Genomic DNA, 12,070 nt, shown 5'->3' with positions numbered 1-12,070 from the left:
TTCTCCTATGACTGCTCTGAACAAGCTATTGAAAAGACCAAGAGGAGCTGCTGCAGGGAATTGAAGAGCTACAGAAACTGCCTCATGAAGCAGTGAGAATACGACTTGGATTGAGAGAGAGAAATTTGATGGCACTGGGGCAGAGAGACATTTGATTACATTTGATTTCCAGCCTGCTACCAAAGAGGGTTCGTTCTGGTAGGAGAGAGGGGTGGATTATCAAGGCTATCTCGCTGGGGCTTCATTTTTGTTTAGATATTGTGGTGCAACATTTTCTTCCCATGGACTTCCGGGCAGGTATTGCACTGCTCAGGGTCCATGGTTGCAGAGCTGCCATATGTCTGAATCCGAGAGGAAGGTGTAACCAAATGCATGTCAGACTTCGCTGTTCATGCATTCTGGAGCCACATTCATCAGTGAGAGTATCTGCTCAGTAATCCTTTGATTATGCATACTACCCAAACTGACTAGTGAAGGGCTGGTTTTCTCTTCTAGTCCTCAGTTTAGCCAAGGAGAAGATTCTTCTTTAACTTCAGCTGCCTTCAAGTCAGACACCTAGTTTAACTCAGTCCCAGCTCCCTGCCCTGTCAGTGCCTAAAGCTGGATTATTTATCCTGCCTTAAACAGGTGTCTAGGATAGCAGAGGTGACTCACCCTGGCATTGCTTTTCTCACTCCATTGAGAGCCTAAATGATTAGTTTAGACAAGAAGCCTAATTGGGAGCTGGCTAGAGTTAGAGGAGATGATTCCCACCCACTGCACAGTGCTTATGCAGAGCTTACCTTGAGGAACGTGCGTTAGTGTTGCTTGTGTTTAGACCAGGGTGCATGCCTGAATGCTGCCATGAAATGGAGCTTTGTAAGTGCTGTTGCCACTACATGGGAAGGTGGTGTGGCAGGTGATGGGAATTCAGTGCAAGGGTACAGAGGAACAGCCCATGTCTGTGGAAATTTTGAACTGCCAATCCCGTGGTCCAGCTCAAGTCATTTATACTGCTGGGCAGTAAGGGATCTACACCCCTGCAGTATGATGAGCAAGATAGAAAAAATGAAACAAATGTTTGTACCCTCTGTTCCATTACAAGAGATTATTGGTAGTGGCAAGTTGTCTTGTTACACGTGAAAATATTTTAGTTTATTTCAGAAGCTCACATGAATTAGTAGAGTCAATAACATCTCCAGACTCCAGGTCTTGTCTCATATGTTGATTCCTTCTCTACTTCTCTTCATCTCCCTGCAGTGTTTATATGATTTTAAAATTTGCTAGTGTGTATCTTAAGTTTTAATGTTTCATTCCAAGGGATGCATTAATATTCATAGTAAGCGTATTCATCCTGTGGCAGCCGTGGTTTGAGTTTTCTGATGTAATTCACTAATGTATTTTACACTTGCATTAATGGTGGGAACTCTGTTTGAATATCTAAAATATTACCAGAAAAGCACCAAAACACATGTGACCTCAAGCACTGAACTGATTTCTCAAAGTCTCTGTTCCTCTGTGGCAGAACAGTGGTGGTTGAAGTGGGTAGTAGCAACCCAGATTTTGGGATTCTTAAAACCTGTGAAGGAAGGCTTATTTTTTCCATGGGTACATGGAACGTTAATGGTTGTTCTGCATCATAGGAGAGGTTCATATGGACCCTAGAAGTGTAAGGCTTACATGGAATGGAAGAGGGAATGGGGAAGCAGGGGAAAAAAAAGTGAAGCAAATGTTTGAACAGACTACTAGTGTGGGATTAGTAATTGTATGTTTGTGCAGTTTAAATTCCATAGTACAAAATCTAGGGAAGGTGTGTTGCAGAAATACTAGTGCTGTGTGGCAGAAGTACTTGGAACTGCTTAAGTGAACAAAAACAGGACTCTGTCTTGGAGCCGGAGAGATTACTGTCTACCACATGGAACAAGGAATATAATCTGACTGGAAGAGTGAGGTATTCTGGAAGTGTGATATTCAACTGAAAGAAGAGATTAAGATAAACAACTTTGCTTTTCGACCAAAAGAAGAGTCAAAAGGAAAACACTCAGTTGTAGCTTTGCAGCTGTCAGCAGCATGAGCTGATCTAGTATGCACGTTGGGTGTGTTTCAAACACAGCAGTAATGAGTGTAGCATGTGAGATGTACTACACTCCATGCAGAAATTAAATCTAAGGTATGTTTTTTGTCCTGAAGACAAAAAGAGAAGCTGATTCAGACTCTGTGATAAACTGAAAGCTGAGCGACCATTCTTGTGATGCTGGGAGAGGTGACCAAGTCCCTGGTAAGAGACCAAATTCTTATTAGGATCCTGGCACAAGAAAGACAGACTTCTAATTAACCTTTCACAAGGCAACTGGGGCTTGCCAGTGGAACTGACTCATTGCTGAATGAGGCTCACTGGGGGTGTATGGGAATGCAACAAGTACTTATAGGGTGATTGGAAGAACAGAGGTCTTAGGACCTCTTTGGAAAGGACAAAGTGGAATGAGATATTATATTTCAGGTAATACAGAATATGGCTGAAAAAACTTCATGAATCATACTCCTGAAAAAGCTATCTTAGCTCTCTAATTGTTTTTGTTATGATTAGGTATGCCTTTCATGGTTGCTTCTCTAGCTTAGTGGATCAAACTCAAATTCTGTGTTTTCACAGCCAGATTACTTAGAATTTCTACCTAAACCCAATCTTCAAGGCTCAGATCCATCCTTACACATAGATCAGGATTTCAGAATATGCTGCAGTAACTTCTTTAATACAAAATAGAGTTTAGCTCCAAGTATCATCCTCGCTATCCCTACAACTGTAGTTAGGAACCAATTATCATTTGTACTTGTCTACTAATGTCTTGCCAAGTATTGAAAAAGTAGCACTGGAGCGTGCTTATCAGCATTAACTAAGCACCAAGGAAAATGTCCACAATTTCTGATAGTCTCTTTTTTCTGTTGCCTAGACACATCAGGACCCCAAAATTTGACTGTGTCTGTCAGTGTTTTTTATGTATCATTTGTCCAGCATCTGGTGAAGCATCTGGTTTGAAGGCTTGCTCCTGGCACAAATGGAAACAACCCAGAATGCTAGGGTTCTCTTGTTTTGGAGTATTATTTGAAAGGCTGGGTTCCAAAAGGGAAGGGAATTACTTACACATCTAACTTCACTTTCCCAGTTTTCCAGCTGAAGAGGGGAGAGAAACTTGTAGGTGATGTACACATCCCTCACTCAATGGCAATATTTTTGCAGGTTTCCAAGTTTACCTGTATTTCCATTCCAGAGGTGGCTTATTTCAAGGAATTCCCATTATCTTGCACATCTGTGGCCTCAAAAGACCTAGGAGCAGACCTTGCTTTCTTCTTCTGGTTTATGGACATCGTCTGCAAACTCCTAATGTTCCCTGTGGTTTTGATTTTTCCCAGTAGCTCTGTATTTGCTTCAGTGCTTAGCATATTGCTCTGAACAGTGACAGAAGCAATCAGCAGATAACCAGCTTTCATAAAGCACAGTATTCTATTTTTCTTCTTCTTTTTTCTTTTTTTTTCTTTTTCTTTTTAGAAAAAAACCATCAAGCATGAAATGTATTGTAAAACAACACACAGTTTATACACCTCTAGTTTTTCAGACAGTTACTTTATGGAGATGTTGGTGGGAACAAAGCACTTCAGATCTTCCAGTGATGCCCATTCTTTTTGCACACTATCTTACATCAGTTATCAGGTGAAATATTAATGAATATTAAATCAGGCCAGTAGGTTTTAGTATTTGTTTGTTATCCAGGCCTCTTTTATGAAGTCAGTCAGGTATTACACCATATCCAAAAAGACAGAAACTTTGAAAAGCTGGCTACATGCCTTGCATTTGCACTGAGAACCTGCATGAATTATTTCCTTATTGAATTTTCATTCCTGCAGAAAAAAACTTCTTATCTGACCCATTTGACCAGAAATACCACCCTAGCAAAGGCATAGAACTCCCCATAACTTGTATTACATAGATACAGCAATCTTTGAATGCTTCTTGTGTCTATTTATCAGAGGAGACAGTTAAATACAATAACTGCAACAGTGAATGTTAGCATCCAAATTTTTAGACTTCTCTTTTCAGAGGTGCAATTTGTACATGCAGATTTCACCTAAAGTTTGGTAGCTGCAAATAGATAAATGGAGGAACAAAATGTCGATGATTAGTTACTGAATTTTTTGCAGCAAAACAGAGAGATATGAAATAGCCTATGATTTGTGCCTCCATTCATTTGCAAAAATAAAAGGCTATTGGCACAGTAATTTAATTAATTGTTTATCCATTGGAAGAATGACAGACTTCAGCAAACGAAGCCCTAAAAGTTTTGTTCTCGCGTGCCCTGGCCACAGTTCTTAGCAAGTTTCATAATAGATTTTATCAGCATTAGTGCTACCTGTCATAACTACGTAATTACAGCACCTAATTATATTATTACTTATTTACTCTAATTATGTAATTGGATGTAATTGGTGCAATTACATAACTCCTCAATCAGCTGAAAACTGCTCTAAAACCAGCCTATGTTTGTAAGAGTAAAGGATACTGCCATGTGTTAGACCATCTCCCTAAAGCAAGGCAATCTTTGATGGGAAATCAAAGGTTTTGTTCTCCTGCCTTGTGGTCGTTGGAACCATGAGCCTTTTATACAATGATAGTATCTTAAAAGTATTCCTTTACATCTTTTTTCATCTGTAAATGTATTGCTCCTCAAAGGAAAATTCCTAATCTTAAGTCTCTCTTCAGGCTACTCAGGATCCCAACATCTCCACTGAAATCAAAGGCAAAATTCCCATCAACTTCATGAGGGTCAAGTAGAAGAGACAGGTTGAGCAACACCACCCTGAAGTTCTGAACAGTGATTTTCTTATTCAGTTCTTTTAAAAGCACTTTTGTGTCAAAGCAATGACCTGTCATTGGTAATGTGGCAAAATATTGTAACTACTTAATTTTAAATATTTTTAAGATTTCAGCTTTTACTAATATTTTTTAAATTATTACAAGAAAGAAGTTTTTACCAAATATTATGGCCATTTCCATGTCATGAGGAAAATGGCATTCCCCATTTTGAAAAATTCTCATTGCTTTGTTGGTGTTTTTTAAATACTGAAGTTTGAAAATTGATCTGAGTTTAGCACTCTCTTGAGCTGGTGCTGTTGTCTCTGTTCTTCCTACCTCCAGCCCCATCTTTTTGCCTTCTTTTTCTACTAGATACCCAGAAGTGGGTGTGAAATTCAAAAGCAGCACTGGAAATAATGCCAAATGAGCCATTGAGAAGCCTCACAATAGTTGTCATTCTGCCCATGCTGTGTGCTGGGCAGCGCAAGCACTTTTCCCTTGGCATCTTTCTCTCCTGCCTCGCTGCTCTGTGTTTTGCCAGGCTCCCACCCCGGGAGCAGAGGTGTGATGTGAACCATGGCAGCATGTAGCTGCTCCCCAGCTTCAGGTCTCAGCAGTGATGCTGCAAGGTCCTGGCCAGAGTGGCTCCAGGTGGCTGTGATCCACCAGCATAGCAGCAGGGACAGGGGACAAGCTCTCTCCTGGAGCTGGAGTTGCTTGCGTATAGTCCCCCTGGCACACCCCTGTGTGGTCTGCAGAGGGATTTTTTTTGTTTCTCATTTTAGCCAACCTCAGCAGAAGTGGCTGACTGTCAAAACAGCAAAAGCGTGAGTTAGGCAAAGCCTGCAGAGCCTGACAGCTGTGGGTCAAGAGCCTGGCTGGCTGTCCTTGCACACCTTGGGGCAGTCAGAGTTTGTCCCAGCATTGGTTAGTGAACAGAAAGTAATTTCTCTGATGCCAGATCCTGGTCCGCACCCCCAGCCTGATCTGCAGCAGAATCAGTGGCCATCCCTGAGCAAGCAACAGCGAGCCCTGGCTCTAGAGGATGCAGGGCCAAAGGTAACACAGTCAGGCGAGGTGAGGGCAGTGAAAAAGTGCCATAAGGAAAGGCGAAGAGGACGTTGACAGCAGGCGGGCGAGGAGGAGCAGGGTTTGTGGAACAAGCTGTTCTTTACTGCTGTCAGTTTTTTGTCAAAGAATGTAAGAAAATAATCTGTACTAAGAGGGCTGTTGACCTCAGCTCTTAAAACACAGCTTCCTTGAAGAAGAGTAGTCCTGACACCCAGCATTTTTCTATTTTGTTGTCTATCGTATTTTTTAATTTCAGAGGCAAAAATTTTTCTCTGCTAATTTTTATCTCTAGTCTCTACATACTAGATCCAAGGATTGCTAAACACAATACAGGTAGAGAGAATGACAGAAATGTCAATCCAAAGTAACATGAATGCTGCAGAAGGGACACTTTGGTTGTCAGGAAGACACTCCGGGTGTTTTTCACATGCACTCTGGTGATTCATCCTAGACAATTCAAGAATTTTCCTACTCCAGATGTCCACCATATCCTTCTGTTGCAATTAACCACAACAATAGCAGAGCGGGGAGGACGAGCAGTGTGTTAGTTCGCTCCTGAGCTTCTGCAGTTCACAGCAGAGAGTACTAATGTGAAAATTTATGTCCATTGAAGTCACGCCAGTCTGAACTGCACTGGTTGAGGAGAGAACAGACTACTGATTCTGTTGCCTTTTCATAGGTAGGATAAAATCAGCAGAGAGAAAGGGCACACAGCTGATAGGGGTGACCCCTTCAACTGCTGCAGCTAAATCTGCCAGGGATGGTGAGCTGCGGTTCTTAAACTGTCTCACTATAAATAAACTGTATTTTTAAGGTTTCTTCATTACCATAAATTTTGGTTCAACAGGAAGTTTCTGATCTGGCAACTCACAGACTTGAATATGCTTACAGGACTTGTGCACACAAGGCTCTGCTGGAGTGGGGCATGGAGGTTATTACTTTTTGGGAAGCTAATAATGCTCCCATTGTTAGGAATAATTTATTTTCCTTTTTAAAACTGGACTTCTGCCAAATATTAGCAGATGTTATCAAAGCAAAACTTGCAAGGATGAGATGTACGTACGTATCATTAAGCTATGCAACTTTTTCTTAATTACTTTTAAAAGACTGATATGATGCATGTCACATTATGAGTAATTACTTACCATGGCAGTAATGCCAAGAGCACAAAAGCTGGGTGCTAAATAAGATCTGAGGTCTCTCTGACAGGCTAATTTCCTAGGAAATACAACGTTGTTTTTGTCTGCAGTTGGGTTTTCATAAAATAAGCAATTAAAGAAGTATGCCTAAACAGATGATTTACTGCTCCCTTTTTTTGTTGTTGTTGTGCTCAGAATAGAAGAGCAAGCAAGCACACAGAGAGTCTGTAGCCTTCCACATGGACACAGGCCCACTGGAAAGCTGAGAGCTTCAGCTTAGGTGCACCAGGTCCCAGAGAAGGTAATTTTTCTGCACCAAAGCCTACCTCAAATTCACAGGGGATCTCAGAGTTATCGAGGGGTGATACAGTGTCACTAAAATAGAGCTGTTATTGTGCCTCACACATACTCAACCACTGCTTGGGTATATGAGGGGAAGTCCCTCTCTTCTCATATACTCAAATGTTATCCAGTCCAGTTTTACGTTTACAGAATGTATTGAGGCATTGTTGGTTTTCCTTCTGCTAGGTATTGAATTATTTCTCTATTGTTGCTTTTTCTCTTGTTCAAAAATAACATTCATTTCTGTAGGTAGTCCATTGCTGGTTTTGCTTCTCTGTACAATTTTCCCTCTACATTATTACTTTATGGGAGAGCTGAACACCTCCCTCTCCACTTCATAAAATAAGCAATTACAGTAAGTTGCTTAATTAGCTGATTTCCCGCTCATTTGTGTGTTGCTCAAAGCATGAAAAGTTAGCATCACATGAGGACTTTGCATCTTTGCAAAAAGCTCCTGTTCTTCAAGAGAGCTGAGCATCTTCTTTTCTACTTCAAGGGCTCTGCATCTTCCAGGCATGAGTTCTTTGGTCTGCCATAAATAATTTAGTTGGTCTGCTTGGCTAGGTGATGTGTGAGGTCTGGGTAAATAAAAGGAAAGGTGAGCTTAATTTGGTGCCTCATTTTAAAAGCTTGAGGTTTTAGTGGCTTTAAGTTTATATACATTCTTTCCAGACAGGCAAAATTCATTATCCTGTTGCTGCTTGAATGGGAACCCAGTGTTCTGATCCTGGCTTCTTAGAAGTGATGCCATTAGCTGGAATGGGAGAAAGATTACTAGCAAAGACAGGTGCTGCAGCACAGGCAGATGGGCCTGGTGATAACCTTCACCCCCCCCCCAAGCTGAGCTGGGGAGGGAATGGCTATGCCTTTACGTAGTGCTCTCGTCTCTGCTGCCTCTGTGCTCAGCCTCTCACATTCTTCTTAATTCCTGTAGAGACAGGTCCCAGTGTGAGTGCAACCCTGTCTTCCTTTTCTTTGAAATCACTTCTGAATAAAAAGCTGTATTGTAATTGCAAGTTACACAGTGGAGCCTAAAACTCCCAAAAAGTGTATTCATTAAGATTTGGGGTTATTTTTCCCCTGATGTCTGGAATCAATTGTTTGATACTTCCCAACACTGGTCTTTTTGGACCCTGTGGTATTGTGGCTCAGTTGTACGGTTAGCTTGATTTCCTGTGTTTGAATGATATGGCCACCTGTCTGTTGACCAGTATTTAGGCTTTGAAGACTGTTTTTGCCCTAGAGATGGCTTCTGCCTTAATCATACAGCGTAGTCACAGCCTCCTTGTCCGCCTTCCAACTTCAATTCATTCAATTTGTAAATTAAAATAGATGAGCCAAGTTGGGTTCCTGTTTGTTTGTTTGCTGCTGGCCTTAAAAACTCAAGGAGGGGTCTGGACATGAGACTGTGTTCCTTGAAACTTGCACATCCCCACGAACATGGAGTGGAGGTGTTCCAGCTGGAGTGCCCTCAAGCCGAGCAGTGCTGCTGGCAGGACACAGGCTGCGGTTCCCTGCTGGAATCCACTCCCGCCTTGACCTGCCAGAGACTAGAGCTGTTAACTTTCCAGGCAGCTTGCAAAAGCCATCTTTTATCCCTTTGTTAAAGAAGCATGTGGCCTGAGATGGATCTGTGTGTGGGCAGACCTTTATTCTGTGATTTCAAATGATGGAAAAGGCTCTCCAAGGCACTGGATAGGCACCTACTGTTGCGCTTCAAATCCTGGCAGTAACAGGACTCGATTCTCCTGGGACTGGCTGTGTATGGCTTTGCCTGATGAAAACTGGACCCAAACTGGGGTCACAGGTAAGAAGTTGAGCCACAGAGGAACGAACGATGTGATGAGCAGATCCCAAAGCGTGTAAACTGAATTCATTTGATCTTGCATTGTGGGAGAAGCAGCAAACACAAAACACTTCACTGCTGTCTGAGAATATTACTGCAACATTTGAAAACAATTACTGTTCTTTGTACTGCAGTGGTGCTAAGCTTCTGGCTTCTTGAATGGGAAAGAGACTCTCAAATTGTCCACAGCTAAGGCAGATAATTGCAAATGCTGAGGAAAAGAAGGACTGTGGGTTTGCCCAAAGACCTAAGGGCAATTAGTAAAAGAACGGGGAAATGAGTTTGAGGTTGTTGCCTTACCAGAAACACCATTTAAAGGTAAATAAGCATAACTTTGGTTGACTCAAAACTTAGGGGTGAGATTCTACAAGAGGTAAACCAGGCGAAGGCTCCAAAAATGTAGTTCTGCTACTGAGTTCTCACAGTTAAGAGACAGCAAGATTTGGGGGAGTTGAGTGTAACATTAGTGTCTTACAAGGTGTTATAGATATGATGAAGAATGTCACGTGAAGAAAAATCCACTGGCCTGTATTACTCTGCATGGGTAAGTTTCTCAGTCTGTATAGCTTTGGTCTCATTGTGCCATTTGTCTTTTGGAATCAGCTTTATGAGATTTGTGTCAGGTTTTCCTATTTGGTTGCAAGGCTAGTTCAGGGATTCTTCTCTCTTTTTAGTGTAGTGGATGTGTGTATGATAAAAAGCTAAGATTGCATCATCTTTAATAAAAGAGAAGAAATATAGCCTAAAGAAATCAGATTAGTTGCAGAGAAGGAAATCAGTCAGGTTGGCAAATTGTATCTGTGGGACAAAGTGCAAAATGTTTGTTTCATGCAGTATTTATTGAACAAATTTGTTGAGAAGATGGTTAAAAATGTTCTACAGGAAAAAAAAGGGGAAACCATTTTGTTCAATTTAAATGACATTGATGTATTTTTTACATCATGAAATCTTGCAATATTACCAACAACAATCCCTGATAAAGTACTTTGCACAATTGCCTCATAGGGTATTTTGAGATAAAAGTATATATCAGAGATTGTAAATTGGCTGCATCCAATTTATATGTAATGGAGCCCACTACAGCCATCCGACAAAATTCAATAGATCAGGAATCACATTACGCTTCTGTGAGTTTTGGGTAGTAGGAGCTTTAAAGAGTCTTCAAAACAAACAGGCAACTTTAAATCATATTTAATGAATCCTGTGTATTTTATACACATGTGATTAAAATGTTTTGTCTCTGTTTTTCGTTTTGCTGGGTGCTGCTGACTGAAAATTGTAACTCTGGGTTAGTGAAACTGATCATCTGCTTGTTCTCAGGAGAAAATGCATTTTAATTGTACAGAGCAAACCATATTTAAATGCTGGGCTGAAAAAAGAAAAGGAAAAAGAAAAAGCAGATCTGTACAGAGGATCCATTTCAGTGTTTTCCTAGCAATGCAAGCAAGAGCACGAAATGAAAACGTAGCATAGGCAGATAAAGGTTCCCAAAGTACTGTGGTGTTTTTTTCTTGTATTGATCTGTGCTTGCAGCCTCTGTGAACAGCTCACAGTAAACACGAGCCTGAACGAACAGACGTTTCACCTTGAGGGCCTGGCTTTGCTGGTTTCCATCAATTTCCCAGAGGTAATAAAAGTGCTTCTTGCTTCCCAGCAGGCAGGTGGCACCTTGTGGTATCTGTCTTACAGCATGATCTGCCAAGAGGCCTCCCCTTGGCCATCCTGTCTGCATGGGCAAGGAGTTGGACTCCCCATGCAGAAGAATGTACAAAACCCATGGGCAAGCATTGGAGCAGAGCAAGCAATTTGAGAGCAGGCTGTTAGTGCTCAGGCCCATAAGGCTGACAGGTGGCCATTGCTTGGTGTTGTTTTGTCAAGAGACACTTTGAAGAGAAACCTAGATCTTTTCCCTCTCCTCTGACTGATACTGGAATATATGCATTTATGCAGGTGTATGGTATACGGTTAAGGGACTGGAACACCTGCCTTATGAGGAAAGGCTGAGACACCTGGGGCTTTTTAGTCTGGAGAGGAGAAGACTGAGGGGGGAATCTATTTAATGTGTATAAATACATGAGGGCTGGATGTCAACAAGGAAGGGACAACCTCTTTTCACTTGTTCCCTGTGATAGGATGAGGGACAGTTGATTCAAGCTAGAGCATAAGAAGTTGCACCTCAACATGAGGTTCCTTATTGTGAGGGTTACAGAGCACTGGAACAGGCTGCCCAGAGAGGTTGCGGAGTCTCCTTCTCTAGAGACTTTCAAGACCTATCTGGAAGCATTTCTGAGTGACCTGCCCTAGATTTGGTCCTGCTCTGGCCAGGGGGGTTAGACTCGAGGATCTCCAGAGGTCCCTTCCAACCCCTAACATTCTGTGATTCTGTGCTTAAAAAAATGTGCGGCCCATTGGCGATAGGTAATAATTCTTATTAATTTTAAAAGAAAATTATGTTCTTCAAATTGTCCTTTCGTACTGCACCATGTGATAAATACATCAGAGTCAAAATGGGCCCAAAGCAGGAACATTCAGATCAGGATTCAAAATGCCTCTACTCTGGCAGTATCCTAAACCAGAACAATCATGCTGCAATCAGCGAAGCTCTGTCTGTGGAAAGCTGAGAACAAGGTCAAGTCCTGAGCCTCTGAAAAACGAGTCTCCAGCTGAGTCTTTGTATTTCCTAAAGATTCTGTTACACCAAATTGAAGCTAAAGCTAGGAAATGGACGGTACTTTCAAAATACAAGGTGACAGGGCCAGAGATTTAAGGCTAAATGTGAAAAAAAACACATAAATTTTATCAAGTATGTGCCTGAATCCTGTTCTAGAAAAGATATAGAGGTCACGG

General features: G+C 41.6%; 1 protein-coding gene across 5 annotated transcripts in view; it reads left to right on the top strand.

Annotated features, from left to right (window-relative positions):
• ITPR2 (inositol 1,4,5-trisphosphate receptor type 2) overlaps nt 1–12,070 on the top strand; it is a 270,523-nt gene that overhangs the window by 244,067 nt on the left and 14,386 nt on the right. The gene's annotated exons all lie outside the window — the stretch shown is intronic.

Source organism: Apus apus, chromosome 1, assembly GCF_020740795.1.
Source record: "Apus apus isolate bApuApu2 chromosome 1, bApuApu2.pri.cur, whole genome shotgun sequence".
NCBI classification, from domain to species: Eukaryota; Metazoa; Chordata; class Aves; order Apodiformes; family Apodidae; genus Apus; species Apus apus.
This window is presented reverse-complemented; position numbering and strand designations above follow the sequence as displayed.